General features: G+C 46.0%; 2 long non-coding RNA genes across 2 annotated transcripts; both read right to left on the bottom strand.

The window, feature by feature from the left end:
- Positions 1 to 1,129: 1,129 nt before the first annotated feature.
- On the bottom strand, positions 1,130 to 2,477 carry LOC135365822 (uncharacterized). Its single transcript, XR_010413938.1, has 3 exons — positions 2,159 to 2,477; positions 1,852 to 1,990; positions 1,130 to 1,217 (listed from the first exon to the last, which is right to left on the bottom strand). It is a non-coding gene; the product is annotated as an uncharacterized LOC135365822 (long non-coding RNA).
- A 4,961-nt stretch (positions 2,478 to 7,438) lies between these two features.
- LOC135365821 (uncharacterized) lies at positions 7,439 to 8,795 on the bottom strand. The gene is made up of 4 exons (XR_010413937.1): positions 8,205 to 8,795; positions 7,981 to 8,034; positions 7,754 to 7,839; positions 7,439 to 7,650 (listed from the first exon to the last, which is right to left on the bottom strand). It is a non-coding gene; the product is annotated as an uncharacterized LOC135365821 (long non-coding RNA).
- Positions 8,796 to 10,292: the final 1,497 nt, after the last annotated feature.

The raw sequence follows: 10,292 nt of genomic DNA, 5'->3' as shown, positions 1-10,292 counted from the left end.
AGGCAAGCCATAAGTGCTATACGGAAACAGTACATGCTGCTCTCTAGCAGTTGTTAGTGTTTGGACATCGTATGGTGCATGCAGGGTAAATTCCATGGTTAAAATTTCCAAACGTGAACAACTGTTAGATTACATTATGTAGAATGCTCTGTAGTACAGTAAAACCTCCAAAGTCGGACACCACCCTACCTCGGACAACTCCCCATGATTTCATTGCACGGGCAGGCTCCCATTGAAACTACATGGGGACGAAATTCTCTATGTCGGACACCTCCCTATCTTGGAAGTAGGATAGGGTTTTCCCTGCAAAGTCGGACAAAACCCTGGCCAAATTACCTCAATGTCGGCACATCTTTGCACCAAAAAGACCCAAAATGAGCCAGTGGCCTTGACTTTTGCCCCTTTTTTCTCCTATTCTGGTCTCAGCATTTTGTTGCTTCAGTTTTTAGAGTTCAAAAACAAGTGCTGTCAGTCTACATTGTAATTCTTTACGTGATCACTTGTCTTCAGTTTGTCTAGAGCCTTTGAACGAGCACTGCACCAAAGCTATGAGAAGTAGTCTGACGCTTCAGAGACAAGTCCTTGCTGCTCGAAAAGCTCCGGATGTAATGCCATTGAGTAGAATCTGAACGGAATTGAATATAGTAAAATCAGTAATAATTATCAGTGAAGAGTGGGTAGAGGTACCACTACCAGGCACCACCACCAGGTACCGCTGAGGACCTTAAATTGAAGAAGGGGGACATTTCTCACAGCTGTGATCTCTTCCATTTTTTGTTGCCGTCATATTCTGTAACTCGGACACCTCTATAAGTAGGAGACGCTTCGGCTGCACTGCGGGTGTCCAACATAGGAAGGTTTCACTGTATTTATGTTCCGTGTCATGTGAGCACAAACAATATATGCTTTTGCTCATGCTGCACAGCACAGGCGAATTGAGCTGCATGTGAAGATAATAACATGAAACCCGAGGCGTGGAGGAAAAGGCATGACTTTACGGTCTCTGTGTCAGTTGTTTCATGTTCTAGTTGCGTACCAGCTGGTCTGTACATGAGAATAGGTTTGATGCATTGTACACGCACCATACACATGAAGTATGTGGTGTGTTGTGATAGTAATGCCACTGCCAATTGAAGAGTAATGCTCCAGGTGGATTGTTTCGGTACAATCTTGAACTATGCATACCAAGGGGTAGGGCATCTGCGTGACAGGTTTACCTGGAAGTAAGAATGTAAATGTTAGCTAAAGTCATTGAATAATTAACATTATCAATATACTGCTGCAGATCATACCAACAATAGCACACTCCGATATGCTATGCAGGAATGTCTCTGTACTCACAATATTAGTACAGCAGCTACAGAAAGGCATAAAACTAGTTTTTGTATACATGATACCACTTGAATGCAACACAAGCTTCTGCTGCACCTGAGAAAAAGTATGTGCTGTTGCACACATGATGCTGTTTGAATGTCTCGAAAAACATAATTTATGACCGAAAGACATCAACTGGAAGATTTCGATTTACCTTAGTCAAAACTGAGAAAAAGTATGTGCTGTTGCACACATGAAACTGCTTGAACTGCCCTTGAGCGCTCTGGAAGAACACCTTATTTATGACCAAAATACAACAGCTGAGCGAACATTGAATTTATACCTTACTCAAAATACACAAGATGTGCTGCCGTGCATGTGATACGATTATACTGCTTAAATGTACTCTGAAAGTGCTGGCACCTCAGGCATGGTTGCTCTACGCTAGCGAGCAACAGCATGGGTATACGAACACAAGAAGTCGAGCACAAGTGGTGGAGTGCACTTGATTAATCAGAAAATGAAACGTCTCAGTACCAGGTGTCACTGTTCCGTCAACAAAAACAGATGAACTTTGAAGGGGCGTCTGGTTGGCACTGGTGACAGCCTTCAGATTGAAACCCAGACGGTGATAGTTGAGACGTGGAGTGCAAGCTTTTCGGTGGTGCCAGAATGCCTGCGAAATCATTTAACAAATAAGGCAATTCCAAATCTGTACTGAGAATACACTCGCTGGGGCGTAATCTCGAAGGATGAAGCAGTAACTGACAGATAGCGTATTTTTCTCTTCTACGTGATGCAATCTGCACCGCATGACTGACTTGTCTAACATTACGCGTCTTACCTTTATCTGCTGCCTAGTCCTGCCCCTGCAATCTCCTGCTGCAGATAAGGTTGGCACGGCATCCCGGACGAGACATCTTCGGCTTCTTGTGAAACAAGTTGCGCATTGCTTCCGTAACATTCGTATGAGCCAGATGAACAGATCACTGCTTTCGAAGGTGGCACCCAGTCGGAGTTGTAACCGATTGTTGCAGTCAATAGATTTCTCTTTCACCTTTCGGAAAATTGTGGTTTGAAACATTCGAACTGCATGCTGAAGTGTTCTTGCAGACGGGAGCAAAACGCTCACGCATTCTCGGCACGCAGCACAGAACACGAATCACACCAGGAAGTCTGTACTGGCCTAGCAAATGTTTTGCAGTCGAAGGAAGCAAAACTCACGTTCCTCGTGGGTTTAGTGAAGTCCAGAAATATACTGGCTCCCTAATAGCGAACTGTTTATCACTTCCCCAATGTGAATCTGCGCAGCAGACGGCTCGGCAGGAGAAACTGGCCGGCTTGGCGGGAGAAACCAAGCCAAAAGTCATGCCAAGCCGGAGCGCGGGCAGACCACGAATGTGTCGTCGACACAGGGTTTGCGGGCCACAAGACGGGATGTCAGTGAAACTAAAAATTCACTTTTTCGGAAAACCGCGAGGAGTTTGGGATAACTGTTTTGCATACATAATCAGTGTTCCCTTATGAACACATCGTGTGAGTACCATTCCATTCTGTAACACTCGAAAATCGGCGTAGCTGAGCTTTAATGAAGAGGGGCGAGAGTGGCCCAGGGAATGCTTTGAGGAACTGTGTTGCCTCCCAAATTTTCAAAGAGGACAAATTGAGTCAGCAACAAGAGATCAAAGGTTGTGCCTTGCATGGTACGAGCAGAGATGTGGCCGTGTGACAGCGTCAGTTTTCGCTAAGATTGTCAAGCGTAATTCGCCAGCAGCTGTCAACTTGGCTCAGGCATTGACTGAGTCACCACTGGTGCACTTTAGAACGAAGAAACGGGAACCCGGCCGCAGTTCGCCATGGGCTAGAACACGCGAGGACAGAGCTCGTAGAGAGTACAGTGAACACATGCGGATCTATAATAAAGACTTTGAATGTGTACGTGTTGGACTTTTGTCCATCCTACTATGGGATAGCTTGCTGCAAGTCCTGACGGCAAAGTAAGATGTGACTGTTGTGGAGAAGGCATACTCGAGATAAAGTGCCCATACATGCACAGGGATGTTGCCATTCAGGACATTGCAGATAGACGGTTCTACCTAGATACAAATATGCAACTTAAGACAGATCATGCATATTATTATCAAGTACAGATGCAACTTGCTTGTTCTGAACTTCCGTACTGTGACTTTGTGTGTTGGACCACAAAAGGTCTTGTCATTTGCCGTATTGACGCAGTCCCAAATTTTGTCTGTGATCATGAACCTGCCCTACATTCTTTTCACAAGGTCCACATGTTTCCCCTTCTCGTGCAGTGATATTGCTTGCAGTGCTTAGCAATGTGGAAATACCTTCCTTATTTTGATAGCCATGCACTCCTTAGTTCCTCTATGCACAGAATGTTTCTGGTGTACAGCTTGTTCTTTTTAGCAGCTCATTGGCTTCCTTTTGTGTGTGTGTGTGTGTGGTGTGTATATAGCTTGCACTATACATGACCTTCCAGTAGCATTTTCATTGTATTATATGGTATGGTTTTCATTATCTGTAAAAACCCATCATGAGTTGCGTTTTGTAATGGATGTTTTGTGAATGCTTTAAAGTTGTCACATAGAATATTCATAATAATGTGCTTCTTTATAGAAAATTTCGTCGAATATTCATTTTCGTGTCATGAAATTAAAATATATATTTAATGTTTTGAACACTATTTATAGTAATTTATCTATACATAGAGGATGTATAATACAGCACAAGTGACAAACAATCGATGACACAATATGTAACAAGTGCAAAGGCCCAAGCATACAAATATCACGATCTATGCCGATGACATTTGCATATGGACCTCTGCAGCGCGCCGTGATGCCATTCAGCGTCGTCTGCAACATGCCTTAGACCTTCTTGTGGCGCATCTAGCTGACCGCGGGTTGTCGGTCTCGCCGGCTAAGACAGTAGCTATGGCATTCACGCGTCGCTCCTTCACCAAGTACCCCCTACTGCTAGCTGGCTCTAGACTAAACTACGTCTCGCATTATCGGTATCTAGGCATCATCATTGATAGGGGACCGACATGGTCGCGGCAGATCAACTCCCTTTCTGCTAGCGCCCGCATCTACTGTAATGTGCTCCGGTACCTCTGTGGATCCACATGGGGCCCGTCCTGTGCTGACCTCCATCGTGTGCACTGCTCCCTGTTGCTTGGCGTTATGCGCTATAGCCTGCCTGTCCTTTATGGGCTCTCCAACACTCACGAGCGGGAGCTGCTCAATATTCAAGCCAGAAGTCTCCGTCTCTGTTTGGGAGTGCCAAAGACAACGGAAACCTTCTCTGTTTTGGCGGAGGCACGCGAGCCATCGGTGCTTATTATTCGCGATAGTGTCGCCTTACACGCGTACACACGTTTTCTTGCCCGCCATCCAGCCCATTACCTCTGTGACATTGCGGAACGTTGTCCCGCATCTGCATTCGGTCAAGCTATTTGCTGTTTACGAAGCAACATCCCCTCAACTTCCGCCCGGACCTCCTTTGCGCCACCCATGTGGACACTTCACTACCCCACTGTACAAACATCAATTCCGGGCCTTAGGAAACAGAAGGTTGTGCCAACAGTTGTGGCCTGCCAACTGACCTTGTTCCACATCTACAGTCACCACCGGCATCGAACCCAAATATACACCGATGCTTCAGTCTCTCTACTTGGGTCGTCTGCTGCCTTCTGCATCCCAGAGGATGGAGCTGAGCACGGCTTCAAGCTCCCTCTTATGTCATCTGCTGAGGCCGAGGCATTCGCACTACTGGCCGCTTTGAGACATGTCTCCTCGTGTGCGCCCAGGGCCTGGTCGGTCCTCACCGACAGTAAAGTGGCTCTGGAGGCGCTGGCCTCTTACTCTGCCGCAGTCATCAGTGACACCTACACCACGATCATCGCCCTGCACTCTGAACTTGTATCACTGGGACACTAAGTGGTGTTCCAATGGATTCCGAGCCATGTCGGAATTTCAGGCAATGATCGTGCTGACGCTCTTGCTCGGCAAGCCCACGACGCTGAGCAACCAACTGTCTTTCCCCTTGCGCACTCTATGTGCCAGCTGAAAATCCGCCGCTTCACTGCCAACCGCACACAGCTCTTTCAGCAAGAAGCTATACGAACCAATGCCTTCCTTAAATCCATTGACCCTTTAATGAAAAATGCTGTGCCTGGCCGCATCCCGCGCATCGAGGAATCGCTGCTTCATCGGCTACGGCTGAATGTGGCCCGAACCCCTCTCCTCCTATTTAAGATGAATCAGCACCCATCACCTCTTTGCCCAACGTGCAACGTAGAAGCCCATGTGCCACACATTCTCATTGCCTGCCAGCGGTACGAAGACCACCGATCGAGTCTCCGGCGCCGCCTTGCTCATCTAGGCTACCGAGAGCTTTCCCTCGCGGTGCTACTTGGCCCTACCCAGCACGCTGAAGTCACGTCTGCGCTGACACGATTCCTTCGGGAATCTAAACTCCTGGGCAATCTCTGATGCGTCCTATGCGCAACGATTAGTGAAGGAGCCTTGTATCCCAGCTGTTTTCTTCTGTTTGCTTGAAAGCATTAGGGAACAGCAAGCCCACACCGTGGCTAAACTTTCCCTTCTTTTTTCTTACTTTGCATTAAACATATTCCCCCCCCCCCCAAGTGCAAAGGTACGTCATACAGGATGTTCCACGAGAGAATGTTAACAAATTCCTAACAACAACTCTTTTTAATGATGGTGAATGGGGAGTTTCATCGCCAGTTTCAGAACATTATAAGGCTATTTGTACGCTTATACAAACTTTTGCCACAAATTGAGGCCGTGTGCATTCGTGTCACATATTACATAAGCTAAGTTGCATAACTAAACTAAAAAACGTTGCAAAGCAAAAGTAGCATTTTTCGCATGACCGTCACACACTTTTCAAATCAAAATCCTGCACTTTTCACAAGATTCCTACAAAAATTTGAGAGTCGCAAAACACTCGCTGGCCGAAGCATGCCTGTTGAATTTGTATTTTGTGTGTCAAGTTTAAATATGCAAATTAGCTTAATCAATATGTGTTATGAATGGAAACTGCCTCAATCTGGGAAAAGTCTGTATGAGCGTATTTTAAGCTTTTAGTTTTAATAACATCCTCTCGTGGAACATCCTGTATGTACATAGGATGAATAGTAGACATAAGATGTGTGCACATGAGACATATATGCAGCATGTTAGGATATCCTACAGTGTGTCATGTAGAACAATGAACACTTCAGAAAAACTGTAAACAAAATAGTACGGTATTTACAATGCGCAACACAACTAAAACTCTGGTAACAAATTAGTGAGAGCAGCAACTACAACTACAATATCATCAATATAGTCTTTCATGTGGTAAGGAATGGTATGTCTCAAAAGTTTGAACCTTTTCATCCTACCAATGAATTGTTCGACTCAAATTCTTCGTTTGGATATTTCCCTAGAGGTTGTCACCTCTTGTTTTGTGAGCTGCTGCTTTCCTTTTGTGAATGATGGCATCAACACTTGAATTCCATGTGATGCCAACTCCTTTGCAATGTTGAATACACGATCTGCCATCACAGCATCACCATGCTCAAGGTGATTCATAATCGAGCTCTGCAAAAAAATTTTCTTTCTTTCTCGCTGATCTTCCCGCCCCAGGTCTGTGACACAAAAGATATTAAACCATTTGGTGTGACACCTACAAGAAACTTAACTGTGTTAGTGTTTTTATAATTTGACCATGTTGTGCTCTGTGTGGTTGTACAACTTGCTCTTTCACACTTTATCTCTGTGCAGTCAACAATGACACGGACATTTTTGTACTGTTTCTTGAATGTTTTTGGTTGATGAACAAGAAATGCCTCTTCATCTGGCCACACAATGAATGATTGCAACTCTTGTTTTAGGCCCTGATCAAACAGCAATGAAGCTAAATTCACAGATTCCAAACGTGTAAGAAAGCATACGTCCAAATCCAGTCGTAGCCTCATTAAAACAAACAGAACCTCATCCTCACTTTTCAGGGTGCCCGTGCACGGGCCACCTACCTTCTCGTAAAGGCCCACAACCCACTGGAATGCTTCACTATTCGGAATACCGGTACAGTATGACACACCTCCCACGTTACAGTCATATATAGTTCTGTAGCACCAGCGAGCATTTTCAGCCTTATGCCGCATATTTTCTCTGTCTGTAAGAAGGATCTGGTACTCCATTCGAAGTCAGTCATTTTCCTCCTTCTGAGCATCTGTTTCCCGGCAATTTGCAAGATATTTTTGCTGGCTTGAGGTGGAGGAAAACGATGTGTCTCCTTGGTGTTCTGTCGAGAAAAAAGAGAAATGTTATGTCTTCAAGTAATGAGTGCATATTAGAATCTCGCTTTTTTATCTTTGCCTCCCTTTTCACACACACATCACACTTACCTAGTATGGTAGCTTCGGGGGAGTTTTCAGACACCTCTGTTGAAGTTTCATGGGCCATTCCTCACTTTCAGCTTGATCCTCTGGATCTGAAAATTAGGTATAACGTATTCATGTACTGCACCGCATTTAACTTGTCATAGTTTGTACATTGAATGGAACGCTCAGTTTATGTGAGATCTGTTGAACAAAGCATAATAATGACTACTCTAGTGTAAGCTCATACGCACTGCTGCTAGAAATATCTGTGAAACGTTGAGCTTCGTCGGAGACGTGCCGTACAACTGCAAGGAAGGATGTGAATCAGCAGTAAAAAAGATTTTTGCACAAGTAACATCACTGTTCACATGCATGAAGAAGGGATGGTGATATGTACTCTGCATTAAATTTTACTTCTAAGAGGTGCTGGATGTACCCACTTTCCCTGTGAAGGATTCATCATTTTTACACTTACCAGGTTCATTGTTATCTTGGGATTCTGCCACAGCTGCTGTTTCCTTTGTCAAGGATGCTTGAGATGTTAGTGCGGTAGCTGAAAAAAAAACAGACAGATTTCTTCAGAGTCGTCTGAACAGCCGCTTTTTTTTAATTATTAGCCTCACTTAACTTCGTCATACCATTACAAAGCTCAACCGTTTCATTTTTGTTTGCTTCACTGCTGTTTCTGTCAGGACCATCCCAACATGCGATGTTCTGAAGCTCGCTCCCGAACTTCCGTTTCTTGGCGAACACCGTCGGAACCCAGTCAACATCAGTTGTCTTATTTGACTTCTGACCCGAACATAGCGCAAACAGTGCGAAAACCATAAACTATATGAGTCACAAAGGTAATTCACAAATATACGGACCTGAAGCGAAGTGGCCACTGCAAACCCGGGAATCGACGGCAGGAATCCTGTCGATTGGTTTACCCAACAACTTTCGTATGATCGTCGTCCATTCCCACACCCTGTCAGCTGGTATTCTAAAATACCGCCTATCACCAGTTTTTTGGAAGGGCACTTTGCATACACAGCAGACAGTCGGCATCGGCGTAGCGAGGCGTGTTACTCATGTATGAAAATGCCACATAAAACTGAACAAACTCAACTCTTTCCAACGCAAAGTACACACAATTTGTCCGCGATGTAGATCGTCTTAACCTCGTTACACACGGATTTACGGCAGACAGTTTGAGCACTACCGCTTTATTTCTATTTGTCTTCATCGCAGGCAGAAGAGTAGTATGCCGCGTTCCCACGCACACAAAGGTGACACGATATGGAAACTAGAACAAGCCGTCTGCGGCAGGTGTCTGAAGCGCGCCTTCGGCGAGCATCGGGCGCCTTGTTCCGGTATGTCTACCAACGTCACGGCTACGTCACCATGACGTTTCTCGGGTAGAGGTTTATTGCGTTGTAATGCGTGCGCCAGTGGATTGCCATAGTAACCAACCGGTGCGTGACCCCGCGTATCATATGTTATCATAGGCCGCGCTCCAGGAAGAAGATGTAGAATACTGATGGGAACGTTAATTAGCAGCTCTATCCAACGCGCTCGGTGTACTCTCTCCCTCGTACTCCGGTGCCTCTACTAAGTGGTCTTTCAGGGCCACGAGCTCGATACACTCCCCAGCGAAGTTTCCGAGGCGTCTCATTGGTATTCGGACGTCCCCTTCCCCCGTACGTCACGGATCCAGAGCAGCATTTACGCACTCTGACCTGCAAGCTGGAGCGTTAGAGTGCACCAAGAGCGCCACGCTCCGGAAAAGAAGTTATATGCAGAGCGTTTAGTATGCAGATGAGGTGGTGTTCCTCTACATGAGTACTGACCCGCGATGATGGAATGTCCCAGCGGGTAGACGTGCGTGGCATCACGCTAGGAGGGTGCCGGTAGAACTGGCTGCCAGGGGCAGTGGCACGCGGCAGCAGAGACACGTCTTCATCGTCATCCACGGGCCGCCACAAATAAAACGGCTGCACTCTGGAGACTCTCGACTCTGGAGAGACTGTACTCCGGAGCATGCAGGCTGTTAATATTGTCAACGTATTTGAAAGCTTATTCCGAAAGAAGCGCCCACGCTGCAAATTTTACGTGCGACAGAAAACTCTCAACAGTTTATAATTACGACTGAATTCACGGTGAAATAGGGTGCCAGAATATGCTAGTTCCCAGTGCAGACGGAGCTTGTATTGGGCCACTCTACGGTGAAAACACACGGCGCGACGCCTGCTGGGAAATAACCGCCCATTCGTCGAGCAACAATGTTAAATGTGCCCACCCCAACCCTCTATAGACCTCTACCCGATAAACGTCATCATGAAGCTGGTAGATAGACCGATATAGAGACAACTGGGAAGGGAAGGACTGGGGTCCACGAATGGGCACTTGTTCGCTGCCTCCTAAAGAAAAGCAGGACCGAATGTCGCGTTTCTTTCAGGGACCATATTAATTACCTGAAGACCGTGGCTGCGACCCTGTTCGTCCCGTGTTATTACCGAGCGATCTGCCTGCCACCACGTTGCTCAGGCGAACTCTGCATCCGGGGCCGACATTTGTCTTA

This window comes from Ornithodoros turicata, chromosome 8 (genome assembly GCF_037126465.1).
Source record: "Ornithodoros turicata isolate Travis chromosome 8, ASM3712646v1, whole genome shotgun sequence".
Classification (NCBI taxonomy): Eukaryota; Metazoa; Arthropoda; class Arachnida; order Ixodida; family Argasidae; genus Ornithodoros; species Ornithodoros turicata.
This window is presented reverse-complemented; position numbering and strand designations above follow the sequence as displayed.